This window comes from Alligator sinensis, unplaced genomic scaffold, assembly GCF_000455745.1.
Source record: "Alligator sinensis unplaced genomic scaffold, ASM45574v1 scaffold525_1, whole genome shotgun sequence".
In the NCBI taxonomy this organism is placed as follows: domain Eukaryota; kingdom Metazoa; phylum Chordata; order Crocodylia; family Alligatoridae; genus Alligator; species Alligator sinensis.
Window position 1 is genome coordinate 298668 of NW_005842936.1, and position 14573 is coordinate 313240.

The 14573-nt window shown below is 41.9% G+C and overlaps 1 protein-coding gene across 9 annotated transcripts in view; it reads left to right on the forward strand.

Moving 5' to 3' along the window:
* The window catches only part of BMPR1B (bone morphogenetic protein receptor type 1B), a 519526-nt gene that overhangs the window by 283867 nt on the left and 221086 nt on the right, over nucleotides 1-14573 (forward strand). The window lies entirely within an intron of this gene.

A 14573-nucleotide genomic window follows, 5' to 3' on the forward strand; every position in this document is an offset into this window, starting at 1 on the left:
ATTGCCTGGCACTGGGTCCCAGGAGCTAGTGGAGGATGAGAGAAGGGAGGGGGAAGTGGGAGGGACATGCAGCTGAGCATGATGAGCAGTCACCTGCAGGTGAGCAGGTGGAGGCGGCCTGGAGGTGAAGCCCTGCACAGTGACACAGGAGATGCCCAGCTGAAACTCCCCCCCCTGCTTGGAGTAGTGCAGCAGGGGCAGGACCAGGAGGAGGAGCCGCCACTGGAGGTGAGAGTAGTAGAACAGCCCTGCCAGCCCAAGCCCCAGCCAGTATGCACAGCTTCTAGTGCGGCTGTTCCCAGTGCAACTGCAGCTAGCTGGGTGCTGCTCTGCTCCTCACCTCCAGGAGGTGGGTAGAGGGGAAGAGACTTCAGCCAGGCATCTCTTGTGGAGGTGAGGGGAGCAGAGCAGGACCAGGAATAGTCCATCGGAAGCTGTGCATACCGGTCAGGGCCCTAGCCAGTGGGTGGGCTGGATCTGGTCAGTTGACAGACCAGATCTTGCCTGTGGGCTGTATTTTTTCCCACCCCTGCACTATAGCTACTGTGGCCCCAGAAAATGTGGGAGGGTGAAGGGGGGCCCACCACAGCCAGTTCATTATTTACCTACCGTAAGCAATTACATATCATGATTCAAGTCCCCAACATCGTGAGGCTGGCTGAAAAATCAAGGCACTCTACAGATAGCAAAGGCCATCCTTTTGTTTGTCTTCTGTTCTTTGAATACTTTGGGGTTTATGGTATCGAACCTTCCTCTGTAAATATGAGGGTCAGAAACTTCATTTTGTGGAAATCTCAATTGTCATTAAAAATTATCTGCAAGAGACTAAGATTAACTCTAAATATGATAAAACATAAAACTAATTCCTAAGAGTTGGTAACATTAGGAGTTGCAGTATTTCTTTACAATGCAGTTTTGGGGCGTATATCTAGGTTATCTTTGCTGATCGAACATCAGGCCAGGTCTGATCCTCCATGCTTGCTATTCAAGGAGTACACAGAGATTTACTACCCTTTTCCCCCTGGATTTTGCAAGTTATCTGTGTTGATTTTAATATTGTATAAATTCACAGTTCAAGTTACTTCTATAATCCATCTGTGCATTTCACTGTCATTCTGTATACCTAAGTGACTGGGAAGAATTTGCAGCTCCATTGACACCATACACATGTTGACAGTATCCAGTGGAAAAATACTTTTCTTCACAATCATTTTCATAAATATCCCAAATTTTAATTTGCTCCTGGGTATTTGTTTAGGTTTGCCTGTGATTGTGATTCCAAGAAAATATTAAATATTGGCCATGCTTCAACAGCTTTTATAACTTGGTAGGCTAGACACTGCTGGGCTGTTTCTCATGTTTGTTTTGTTAAGGCAGATTTCTGATGTCAGAGGTTAGCCTTGTGGTTATTTACTGCCAATTTGGTGCTAAATGCAGATCCTCCTGGTAATTCACTGTGATTGCTGATAATTTTGTGCTTTGTTTTAATTAGCTTAAAATGACCCAAGCACACTAGAGCTCTTTTTCCAAACACTCAGGATTTGGGATTCAGTCAGACTGGATTGGATATTACTGTATTTGTATTCCATTAGCACCCACGAGGTGCATCTACTCAAGATGCTTAACTGTGCATTAGTATAGTTTACTGCAAAGTAAGCATGTGCATCTACACACGCACATTTACTACACAGTAAACCTCCCTAATCCTGAGTAAATTTGCTACCTTCAAATGCAAGTAGAAAATTTACTGAAGATTAGTAATGGCATTGGCTCTGTGACACGGAGCCAGTGTTGGGAGATAAGGGTCTCCCAGCACCAGCCCCAAGGTCGCAGAGCCATCAGTGGGAGATAAGGGTCTCCCAGTGCTGTGAGTGTGGGGAGGGAGGGGGCAGAAACAGGCTGGGGAGTTTGTTCTCCGCTAAGCTCTGAACTCACGGAGCTGGCAGGGAACAAGCCCCCAAGCCTGTTTCCCCCACCCCAGCTCTGGGCTCATGGCATACAGGGTGGGGGCTGGGACCTGTCCTGGTCAGGGACAGGTCCCAGCCCCGTACTCTGATTGGGTGATCAAGGCACAGGGCTTGGAAAGAGCTGCAGGGGTGGGGCAGGGACCCGCCCCCTCCCCTGATCTGCCAGTGGGGCAGCTAGCAGTTAGCTAGCTGCTAGCTGTCCCACTGGCAGAGTGGGACAGAGAGCTGGGAGCTGAGACCTGCCCCTTTCCTGCAACTCTTTTTAAGTCCCCTGACTGTGATCAGGAAGCCAGGGCCAGGAGCTTCATGCTGCTGGGGCTGGGGGACATTGTCCCTGGCACAACAGCAGATAGCCCCCCTCGGCCCAATTGTCCCTGCCAGCCCCTGGGCTAGCACCCAGGGGGAGCATTGAACTCTCCCTGGTGGCAGCAGAGGCCTGTTTCAGGGCTACAGGGAACTTGGTGCAAAGCAGCAAATCTGCTCCCTAATCCCAGCATGTGAGGATACCTGCCTGAAAACGCTTACACCACAATAACTTACACAAGAGTACACTTAGGCTGGATCAAATGCATGTGCAGATGTGCCCACAGTGTAGTAGGCAGTGTATCTGCACAAATCAAGAAGCAGTCCCTGTCCCAAGGACGTAGAGTAAAATGAGGAAAGTAGTATCTTAAGAGAAGAGATGGAGGTAATTAGCTGGTTTAATCTAAAGCCAGACAGGAGGCAGGGCAGGATGGTACCATAGGATAAAAACAGATGTTGCATTTGAGGCAATTCTGATTCATCCTAGTCAAAACCTTGGACAAAAGAAAAGCAGCACAGCCCCTTATACCCATAGCTTGACCCTGGCAGTTAACTCTAATGAGCCATGATTGTTCCAGAAAAACGGTTAGCACGTTTTATCTTGCATACTTTACAGATATTTAAAATGGAACAGTGGGCTTGTATGTCTATAGGATCCAAGAACAAAAGGCTTTGTCTTGTTTTTAGCCCTAGGATGAATTTATACGTTACACTTCCAACATACTTAATCTGTGGAATGATAAGCAGTGTTAAAAAGAGAACATGTTGTGAGCAGTCATGCATAAGAGGTTAATACTGTTTCTTGCCTGCACAGCTCTGACCTGTTGATAGAGGTCTGGTAAGCCAGGGCATAGCTAGGAGCCAGGACTCCTGGGCTCTATCTTTCCTCTAGGTGGGGGTCCTGGGAATGGTGCATCCTAGGATGCTGGAGGACTGCAAAATGCTCATTTTATCTCTGTGGAGCAGACTGAAGTTAGGGTGTAGTTAAACCTTACAGTTAGCACATGCTAATTTTAGTTGGTGTTAAAATTAGCACATGCTTTGAGCAGTTCCATGTTAAGGGTTAATAGTCTCTGTAACATGCATGCTCTGACCAGCCCTTAGGGGGCTGGCAAACAGGGGCGCGGCTAAGAGCCAAGCTGGCTCAGTGCCTGCCCAGTTTACCTGCTCTCAGGGACAGGGTAGGTGGCCCAGATTTGTGTGTAGCTAAGGGCTGGCAGGCTCCCATCAGGTTTACCATCCTCTGCCTGCCTGCAGTCAGGGTCCCTGCTGCCACCTGTCCTTGCTGGCCTGGATTGACCCACTCTTGTCTCTGCTTCCCCCCCTGCCCCCAGGCCGCCTCCTCTGCCCTACCTCTGCCCCCATGGGGCTTGCCTCTGCCCTCCATATCCCCCGATTTACTTGTGGCTGCCAGTGCTGTCCCAGGGGAACAAGCAGGGAAGGGGAACCTGTCTGCCTGGCTACTGCTGTTCCCTGGGCTGAGCCCAGCCCAGCCCAGCGAGGTGTAGTGGAGGTGGCAGGCGAGCAGGTAGGTTCCCCTTCCCTGCGTGCTCCCTCAGGTCAGTGCTAGCAGCCACAGGTGAGCTGGAGGACATGGAGAGCCTGGATGAGTTCCAAAGTGTACAGGGGGAGCTCCAGGGGCTTGGAAGAGTGCAGAATGGGAGTAGAAGGGAGGGGGGATTCTTACCCTTACGTGCTTCCCTACTGTCACTGTGGGAGAAGATAGAGCAGCTGGGAGCAGTGTCTCCTGGGATGATGGAGGGCCACTTCCAACTTGTTTTAGCCCTGTGGAGCAGTCATACACATCTGGAACACAAGCTTCCCAAAACCAGTTAAAGTAAACCTATGATGGAAGATGGTCGTTAAGCCTGTGAGGGGGCCTTTTAACATGTGTTTTCCTGCCATAATGTGTGGACAGTCCTGCTTTAATGGCCATTAATGCATATTGACTGTGTAGCAACACCCATACCCTAACACAAGTTGGATGGCACGGCCAAGAATTAACCCTTACCTGGAATGTCATATCTTTGAGACACTAGGAGGGTATTTACCATTAATTAACAATCTTAAATGTTTAGGATGCTCACATTTTAGGTGCTCTTAGTATGGTCTAAGTGCAACATGTAACTTTAGAAACTAACTGGTATGGATTGGCATAAGCTTTTGTAGGCAGCAGCCTACTTCCTTCTGCCTTAAGATGTGAGGAATAGAGCTAGATATTATTATTATTATTTTAATTTTATTTATTTATTTTTTTACATTACATTATCTATTTTTACTGTTTTACCTTCTGTTACTATTCAGCATGGTCTTTTTGTGTTAGTCACCCATAACACCTACAGTGTGTTAGAGAAAAATAACATGCAGATTCCTGTGGCTATCATTTTTGAGAACCATTTCTAATAGATATTTAAGGATGTGTAAGAACTTGAAATTTGCCTTTCACCTAATAAATTGTTTTGCTTTTCTGCAAAGATCAGGGACAAAATAGAAAAAATGTCCCCTGAAAATAAGTTGGCTCATATATTTTCTTTGTTTTTATGGAAGAAAAGTTTCAAGATGTAGATTGGAAAATAGTGCTGAGAATAGTAACCAGGGGAGGAGAACTCCCACAGGGGAATAGATCCCACATATTCCAGGTGAGTTCATTAACTATTGGACTATAGAACCTCTCTGGCCTAATGAATATTTAAGTTTCATCATTTAAGCAAAGTGCCCGATTCAGACCATGTTGTTATTTGTTGTGGGATGGCTTTCTAGTTCTCTTTTTTTTTCCTCAAAAATCTTTGAAAGGTGTTTGTTGCATTCCAATTCAGAGTGATATTTTTTTCCTTGACCTTTTGAAAGGTTCTCTGGGATGAAAAAACTCATTCTGGGCCAATTGTACTGTCAAAGACTTTCTTTTTTCATATTTCATTTTAGCTTAAAACTATGTTATAGAGCAGAGAGGTGGTTAGTTGTGTTAGTCTCTAAAGTGCCATCCTGTCCTACCTTTTGCCTGGCTTCAGACTAATTGGTTCAGGGGCATCAACTTTCGTAGACAGCAACCTACTTTGTCAGACTGCTCATGTCTTTCTGAGCCAGTTACTCTCCAAAGCCACATACAGGCATTTGTTTTCTCCCAGAAGAGTCCTTGCCTGCCCAGGAGGAACGACAAGTTCTGTATACAGATGCTCAGTATTTTTTCTCCAAAGCAAAAATGGCTGCTCCAGGAAAAAAATTACCTGGGAATAACCAGTGTTAAATTACTCCTATGAGAGTTTCTCCTGGATGAGTGACTGTTGATACGTGTTCTCTTCTGAGAGAAACCACAGCAGTGCTTCAGCATTCCAGGGTGCTTTGCTTTCATTCCTCAGCCCTCAGGGAGATAATGCGTCTCTCCTCTCTGGAGTCTGCTTTTCCAGGTGAGCAGAGAACAGAACATGTCCCCTTCACAATCCCCACATTGTGCTGCAGGGAGACGCAGGCAGCCTGGGTCACCCAGTTAGGGCTGCCCTGTGCACTGCTGCTATTTTGTCTCCAGGTACAGGGAGGGAGTCCACAGAGAATGTTGAAATGTGTGCACAGGGTCCCTCTGGTTGTGCAGCATCATCACTGCAAGCTCTCGGCTCTTCAGGGTTTCTCACTACTTGAATGTCTGTTCAGGCTTGAATGTGTGTATTCAGCATAGGGTACCATCCTGCTTAACCTTCTGCCTAATTATCTCCCAGTAATTTAAGTTTCAATATTTGTCTATTCATCTGTGTTTTGTTTCACTTATAAATTAATTTTAAGCAGCTCATGTGGTGGTATGTAGTAACATCAAAACAATGTAATTTCTTTTACAAATCTGCCACATACATTTCAGTGCTGCTTAGTTCTAGAGAAAGAGCTATATACATGTGCCATGTCTTCTACTTACATGTCTAATCTGAGAGTTCTTCAAAATCAGGGTCTTCTAGCTGGGAACAAATGGAATGCCCCCCCCAAAAAAAAAAAAAAAAAAAAGGAAGATCTTGTATAGTTTAGTTGCACATCACAGGAAGAGGATCTTACCTTGTGGCCTTCAAAGCTCTGTTCCTGCATAGTATACATTCCCAGCATGGCAAACCACTTCTCCTTTCTCCCTCCAAGACACATTTTTACCCTGTTATGTCCCTTTGCTTCTGTGTTACCAGCTGGCCATTTATTCCAGAAGTGCTCTCCTCTTGCAAAGTTGCTAAGACCTGATGAAATAGAGCCCTGCTTCAGCATGTGCACTGGAGTTCTGGATTATAGCCCATCTGCAAGTGTCCCTGAATGGACTTAGAAATTTCTGTAACTTGAATTAATACTAGAATCTTTTTAAAAATGTGCAAAACTTATTAATTTGACAATGTGATTTATGTTCAGATATCACCACAAAGACAGTAATTAGAGTTATTTTTTTTTCAGGGAGAAAATAAATGGAAACTAGTTGAATTAAGCTGTAACAGCAACATAACATTTGCAGCTACCACAAGAGGCTGTAAAGGCTGATTTAAACCTTACTTAGCATGCAGGCAGGTGTGCATTTAATGGAGTATGTGTTTGCAGAAAACTGTATGTGTGGGCACCAAGTTTCCTTGATCATTGACCTTTATGGTTTTTACTGCACACAAAAAGTCCAGCCTTATTTGATTAAGCCTCATTCACTGAAGCAGTGCTTTTCCATCAGATCAGAAATGCACAGAATAACACATGCTCACTTATTAATGCTCTCGGGTTCTGAAATAATGTATGCATTGTCAAATATCCCATTGAGTTTTACTCTGTTTGTAGTACAGAATTCAAGTACTTAGAACTTAAAAACACAAGTTTTAATTCTGCTTTGGAGAAATGTGAAGTTTTATCCTGTTGCTGGTTTTGGTTTACTCTGTGTAGAGATTAAAAATTGCATTTGTCAAAAGTCTGTTTTCTAATATTTGGTCTTGTACCAGTGCTAAGTAGTACTGCTGGCCTGAGAAACCAATGTAAATATGACATAAGTTTAAGTTCTGGTAAACCATATGAACCACCAGGATTACAAACAACTTACTTGAATTCAAGCAATAAAGTGTTTGGGGAAGTGATGAGATCAGCTGGTCGTCTGTTTGGAATCTAGTCTTTAGTTTGGGATGATGTACCTTCTACCTGCTGATTTCTGCATGTGAATGGATTGGAAGGGAGAGGTTTATTCTGTAGCTGAAACATCTTTGATCCTTTAGAAATTAGCAAACCAGAGGAAGAGGGAGACAGATATCTTTGTATTTTAGATCATAAATTTGATGAAAGGCGTGCTGTTTGCCATGTTAAACTGGCACTCTAGAAAGCATTCCCTCAGCAGGGGACTAAATACACTGATTCTTCTTAATTTTTAGCTGTTCAGATTATGTTGTTTGGCCCCACAGGCCATATGTTTGAAATCTTTCTCTTGAGGTCAGCATAGCCTTTGCTTGGACTTTTCTCTATGTGCCAGAGCAGTGAAGCAGGACCTACTGTTTTTGTGGAAATTAAAATAAACCAAGGAATTGTAGTTATTTACTGTATTTCATGCTACCCCAGAAAGTTAAAGTTAAAGTGTGATTTTTAATTAACAAGCACATTGTCCCAGTGCCTTGACTTGGAAAATTACATATCAGTTTGTGCACTGTTTAGCAGACCATTCTTTTCTCTTAAACAACTATAAATAATACCCTTGCCCAGACACTTTTAAAATACTTTACTTCCAAAAAAAAATGTAGTTACAGGTGTAGGTGGTATTAATTGCAAAGTTACAATAAATGACAGGCAGCAATCAAAGAAGGTGATATCTTCTCTAAGCAAAAATAACTTCTTTTTCCATTGCAGCATCTCCTTAACTTCTTCACTACAACAGTTTATCATTATCATTACATCTAGTAGCAGTTTTGTCTGCTAAACCTGAGTGTATCTTAGTGTTTATTGTCAGAACCGTGCTGCCAAATTGAGCTTGACAATAAGATGGGAAGGCTAGGGGAAGCAGGGTGACCTAGGACACATAGTTCTGTTAAAATCATTCAGGGCTCTCAGAATACTTTTTCTTTTTCAATGTATCAAATTACAAACTCTGCAACTCATTTTGTTAGCTAATTATTAATGTGGAACCTGAATTGTTGAGTGTGTAACCCTTTCTGTGGTTAGTATATGTAATTTTTTATATGTATGTAACATTTTCTCTCTCTTAATATCACCTGGTAGTACCTAGGGACATGAAAATTTAAAAATTGGGTGCATTGATATTGATTTAATCCTCTGCTATGGTAACTGAATACAAGTCAGTCTTCTGAGTGGGAGTAAGGTCATTCTAAATGCACCCTCTAGTGGTTAGTGAAAAAGTTAAAATTGTTACGTTCAGGATGTGTTGTCTCTTTGCCCTTTTGCTTAATTTGAGACAAGTTGCTGAGTATCACAATCAAAATTGCTTTTAGGCCTCTAGTGCTGAAGACTTGTGCTCAAACTGAAATGTTCACTTGAACAAACTAGATTAGAATGAAGCAAAAGAATAACTTTATTCTCTGTGTATGAGCTGGTATATAAACTATCATACTAAAAGGCGTTACTGTACCATCTTGCTCTTTAGGAGTCCTGGACTTTTAAGCCTGTGCATCCAGCAGCCTGTTTCTTTATAGTTGGCACTTTTACTTGCTTACCTCTACCATTAATCCATGGTGGCAATAAGAAATTAGGAAGAAACAGGTTGCTGGATACAGCCTCTTCTTTTTCTCATAAAATGTTAATGATATAGATGGGCTCTCAGGCTGTGTCCACCCGAGTGAGGATGTTTTTTTCCCTGGGGACAAGTGGCAGTGGCACACCTTGTGCCACTGCTGCTTGTCCCTAGGCAATGCCCATGCCACATGCAATCTGGCACACGACAGGTTACTCTGGATGGGGTAGGAGAGACTGGGGCCAGCAGCTGTTGTGGCCCCAGCAGCCTTACCTGGAGGCCTCGGGAACCTGCAGCCATGGGACTCCTGCAGCTGGGAGCCTGACTGGCAGCCAAAGCATTTCTCCAGCCAACCAGGCTCTGGTTTTGGGTGGCATGTGCTACCGCCACATGTGACACCTCACTTTTTTTAGCATGGGCTTTTTTGACCCCAGGATCTCCCAGGGTCAACCTTCCCCCACTCCACAATGCAAGGTAGCAGTGTGGGGAATGCCTACATGTGCTGTGGATGGCACCGCAGACAGGTATGTGGTACCATATACCGCACATCCGCACTCATCTGGATGTGGCTTTAGGTGTCTGATTTGCTTTAGTCATAGCTCCTCTGAGTAACTTGCATTAATAACATAGGGGTTACTTACATGGTACAAAGTGCTCACATTCTGTTTCCCTCTCACTGAAGGTGTTGCATGTGTATTGATCTGAGCCACTGATGATTCAAGCATGGACCTAATTTAGTGTCTCCGCATCAACGAGACACTAAAGTGGCAGGATTATTCCCATGCAAAATGCTTTTGGGCTGCCTTGCCCTAAGCGGTTTCTAACATCAGTCTCCCACCTAGTGCTAATCTCAGCACTGTGCAGAGTGTTGACCATGTGCTTTCCCAGCCTTATGTCTTTGGGCTTTGCTGGTGTACAGAGTAGCAGGAGGAAAGTAAAGAGGAGTAAAGTACAGCAAAAAAGATCCCAGCATAGTGTTGGAGAGTTATTATTATTAAAATTTTATATTGCAATGAAATGGAAAACAATAATTGTATACAAAATCCTCAATGAATTTTTGACATTTGAAAAGTAAAATATTTCTTGATGAATACTATAAATAAGTAATATACTAGGAGTTAACTCTGATTCTTTAGCCTTACTCATTATATTAAGGTATCCGAGTGCTCTTTGTCTGTTGAAAGGCCATTGTTTTCCTCAAATACTTTTAGAAGTTTTAGGAAAGGAAATGGCATATCATTCTGTGTGTAAAGGAAAGTGGATGTTATTTGCATATGCATTTGTCTTTCTGGTACCTAAGTTAGTGTAGGTATTGTATTGTAGCGTGTGGGAATTCTTCTTAAAGTACACTTAAACTTAGAAAAAGGACTGTGTCAAAATGTTATAATTTTTCTTCACTGATCCATGTGTTTCTAGACTTTTGTCTGTTTTCCTTAGTTCAAAAATAAATGTTGGTTACTTTTTACTCCTGATAGCTTTATAGCATGAGAAGCAAATGAGCTGGATTCTATTTTGGTTTGTTGATCATCAACAAAATTGTTAATTAAATTCTAACTTTGAGTCAGAAAGACCGCAGCTTGACTTCAGGTCAGATTTCAGGTGGAGTTTGTAGAGCAGGCAGTTAAAGAACAACTTTTTTTAAACTTGTAAAGTGAGAAAACTTACTCAAGTCCTTTAACGGCAAATATTATGTTTCATTATGTCATTTTTGCCAAGCCACATTTCAGAGTATATTTGGACTTTCAGGGCTCGTTCCTTTGCTGCTGTTGCTTTTTGAACATGTGCCAATCAAGAGCTTTAATTCTTTTCCATCTTCAGATTTTTAAAAGTTATTTAATGTCTATCACTTAAATAGTATTTTTAATTTTAAAAGCACCTTCTTAATGTTTCTGTGAGGCAGGGAAATAGTAGTATGTTCATTTTAGGAAATTGTGATAGAGAGGATTCATTAACATGGTAAAGGGCACAAAGTGTGTTTCAGCTGGGACCAGAAAGGTATTTTTAGCTATGTAATTAACTTTCATTTCTTACCATATGAATGATTGGAAATCATAAAAAAGTTTAATCACAAAGTGATTACAATGTAATACTCACTTTCTTGTAAAGTGTGTCTTACTCCGGTTGTACATCAGAGGAGTGATTGCCTGTCAGTTTTTTGCTCAGGTTTCTGGATAACATCTCTTGTGCTTTTATTAGAAATGTCTTTTGAGAGGCTCTACAAACTATTTACAAATATAAATTACTGTCCATGTAAGGAGAGACTTTCATTTTGGAGGCTTATGCTCAGCTCATTGCAAAACAGAGTCCAGTGTTTTTTGTTTAGTCCTGATCAGTCACAAAATCTGTAACACGCTTCACCTAATGGAAGACTTTACATTTGACTAAAGGTGTGTTTGTGAGTCCATTGAAGTCAGTGGTAAAATAGGTTACAATCAGGCCTATTACAATCACAAGATAGTGGTTATGACTGTGGTGTAATGACATGGTTCTGTGACGTAAAGCTTGTACAAATCTGTCCTACTGGTGACTGATTTGGTAGCAGTCCCACTGGTAGCAGACTTATTTTTGTCAAGACTGCTAGTTCATTAAAAAACTGTATTGCTTACAGCCTTCTTATTTGTCTCAGTCTGGATGCAGATAAGGAATCAAAAGTGTGATTTGAATATGTGATGTCCAGTTGGGCAAGCTCAACATATGATGAAAACATCATAATTCTCAGAACAGTTACAGGCCTTGTTTCAGATATTGGATACAAGTAATGCATGTGGCCTGTGGGAGAAAGATAAGGTCTTAGAATTGGTTATACTCTGTTGCCGCTGATCTCCAAAGCGGTACGTACTTCGTGGTCTAGGTAGAGGGTACTGTATATATATAGTACATTTTGTTAAGTAATCCGAGAAAGAGAAGAAGGGCCATTAAAAGGAAGCTGTGGGGAAAATCTTAGTATCCACATATATACCAATCATCAGGTCAAGGATAGATATAGTGAAAGAAAATACGTGGCAGGAACTACAGGGCTTTTCACCAGAGATACAGATAAAAGGGAAAATATGATGAGACAGTTTATCAAGTATGAACTTTGGCACTAAACAAACATCATGCTTATTAAGTAGCGATTGGTGTGTGATCAAATAATTGTAAATCCTTACTGTATTGCAGGGGTATCGAACTTGTTTGGCCCTGTGGGCCAGATGTGTGGCATGGGATGAGTCCATGGGGTAGATGAATGGTGAGGTACTGGCCCCACAGACCTTCTCTCCCGCATGGCAGATCTAATTCATGTGGCTGGTTTGGGACTATACTGTGTATGGCATCCATGTGAGGCTGGTCTGCAACGCACAGTGTGTGCAATAAGCATCTCAGACTGGTCAGAGTAGGCACTGCATGCAGTGCAAGTCCAGGAGTGGCCAGAGCAGGTGTCACATGTAACACATGTCCCTGGCTTGTGGGTCAACTCAAGACTGATGGGCAGCACTGGGGACTAGATGATGGGGCTCTGTAGTCTGGATTTGGCGTGTGGGCCATAACTTTAACACTCCTGCACTATTGGCTCACTGTTAAAAGCAGGAAAATGTAGTATCCGAATAAAAATTTCTTCATAGTGTTTCTCTTTGCCAGGCTGAAGTTTTATTGTTATATTAAGCATATTGAGTAGGATCTTTTTTCACACACACTCCTGCTGATTTCAGGGCAGTGAGGCATGCTAAAGCATTTGAAAGTATTAGGCCATGATGCAAGATATAGAAACATTGTTCTGGAAAAGAATAGTTTCTGTATAACTGCATAAGAAATATATAAGACATATGAAGATTTCAGTCGCTGACAGTGCCTTGCTTGCTTCATTCATTGATCCTACAGTCTTCTTGATTTTGGAAATGTCACCTCTAATTATTCCAAATAATTGCAGCAACACCTGCTGGTGAGTGGAGACCTAACGTACTGGAGACTTTCCCATGGTTGACGTCAGCTAGCAAACCATTTGTGTCTTTAGCAGATGTTTTTGATTTCTATTTCACATGGGATTTACTTAGACCTGTTCTCTCATTAAAGGAAATGCCAGCCATCTCTCAGGCTGTTTACCACCACAAACAATGTATCGTATTGGTTTTATGGCACTGAACTTTTAAAGGTTATTTATTCACATCTTATGTTCTGTGAGCTCTCTTCCCTTTCCTCACTAACTCACTCTGAAGTACTTTGATACAATATATTTTTGCTATGTCAGCACTGTCTTTCCCCAGCATTCACTTGTTTTATGCTGTTCTTACCTGCAATATTTCTTCTCTGCATAGATCAACAAAATCAGGGGGGACTTCGTACACGCTGTGTACCTTCTGTGCTCATTTGAAGCAAAGAGAGTGTCTGCTATTTTTGAAACACAATAATCTGACTTACCTGTTTTCTATCTCCAAAGCATGGGGCCAGTTGAGGTATTGAATTAAAAATAGTTATGTTTTTAAGCACACACAAATATACCTATTATCCTGCCATGCATTATGATCCTTAACATAGAAATAACTTTGATATTATGACTAAGGTAGAATTCTTCAAATTCAAAAATTTGCCTACAGATAGGCAAAGAAATGTGATTACTTTATCCCATATGTGGAAAATACTTCTGTAGTATTTGGAACTATATACTTGCTCAGTATCTTTGAGCAGTAAGATGTGTGTCAATTCAAGCCAAATTCCTTTATGCTAGAATTGATTCTTGGGGGTTCCCCATGATTGTAAATTGGTATTGTATAATAGGGATTTTTTAAAAATATGATCTGTACGAGAAAGCCATTCTTTCTTGGTTCCTTTGTCTTTGTTCTGCTTTTGTTCTTACTATGATATCAACATAAATTTACTGTTGGTTTTATTCTGTTTGGTCTTAGTGTTTTTCAGCACCAAGAGCCTTTCAGTGTTTTGTTTGCTACCCAGTCTGTTTCCTTTGATATTTCATCTTTTGCATTTAGCTCCATGGGATTTCTAGACATTTGGCAGCTGGCTTACATCTCCCTCACAATATCTTTCTTGTGCCACATGTTGCAAAGACGTTCATTTTTGTTAGCAAAATTAACAAATGAGCCAGGTCAGCTGAATAAATGGCTGGTTGGCCCAGAAAATAGAAATAAACAAAAGTATAAATTCATCCTTTGTGATATTTTTTCAATGCCAAGTTAGAATTGAAGAAATTAAAGAATTCCTCATTATTTGGGTCTGAATTTGTTTGTCTGTTTAATTTTTTGTTTTCTGTTCTTCTCATGATTTGTTCAGGACTTTGCTAAGGATTCTAAAATACCTTTTTGGGGTCTATAAGAGCAATACTCCATCAAGGTGCCATATACACTGCTAGACATCCTACTAAAGTTCTGATCATAGAGACAGATGCCCACTGTAAGTGGGTTGATTAGCTTGTGGGTTTTACCCCCTGGGGAGCTCCTCAGGCAGAACTCCTAAATAATTCACTGCCTTTGAACAGCAAACAAATGAACAAATAAACAACAAGGCCAAATCCTTCTGTCCTAGTCCAGGCACTAGGGGGGGCTCTGATGACATCACGTCAGCTTGGCCCCTCCATTGTAGCAAGTTTGTATTTCTCACAGTTTGCCTCCTGCTTGCAAACTGTTCCCTCACCATTTGCTGCCTTTCTG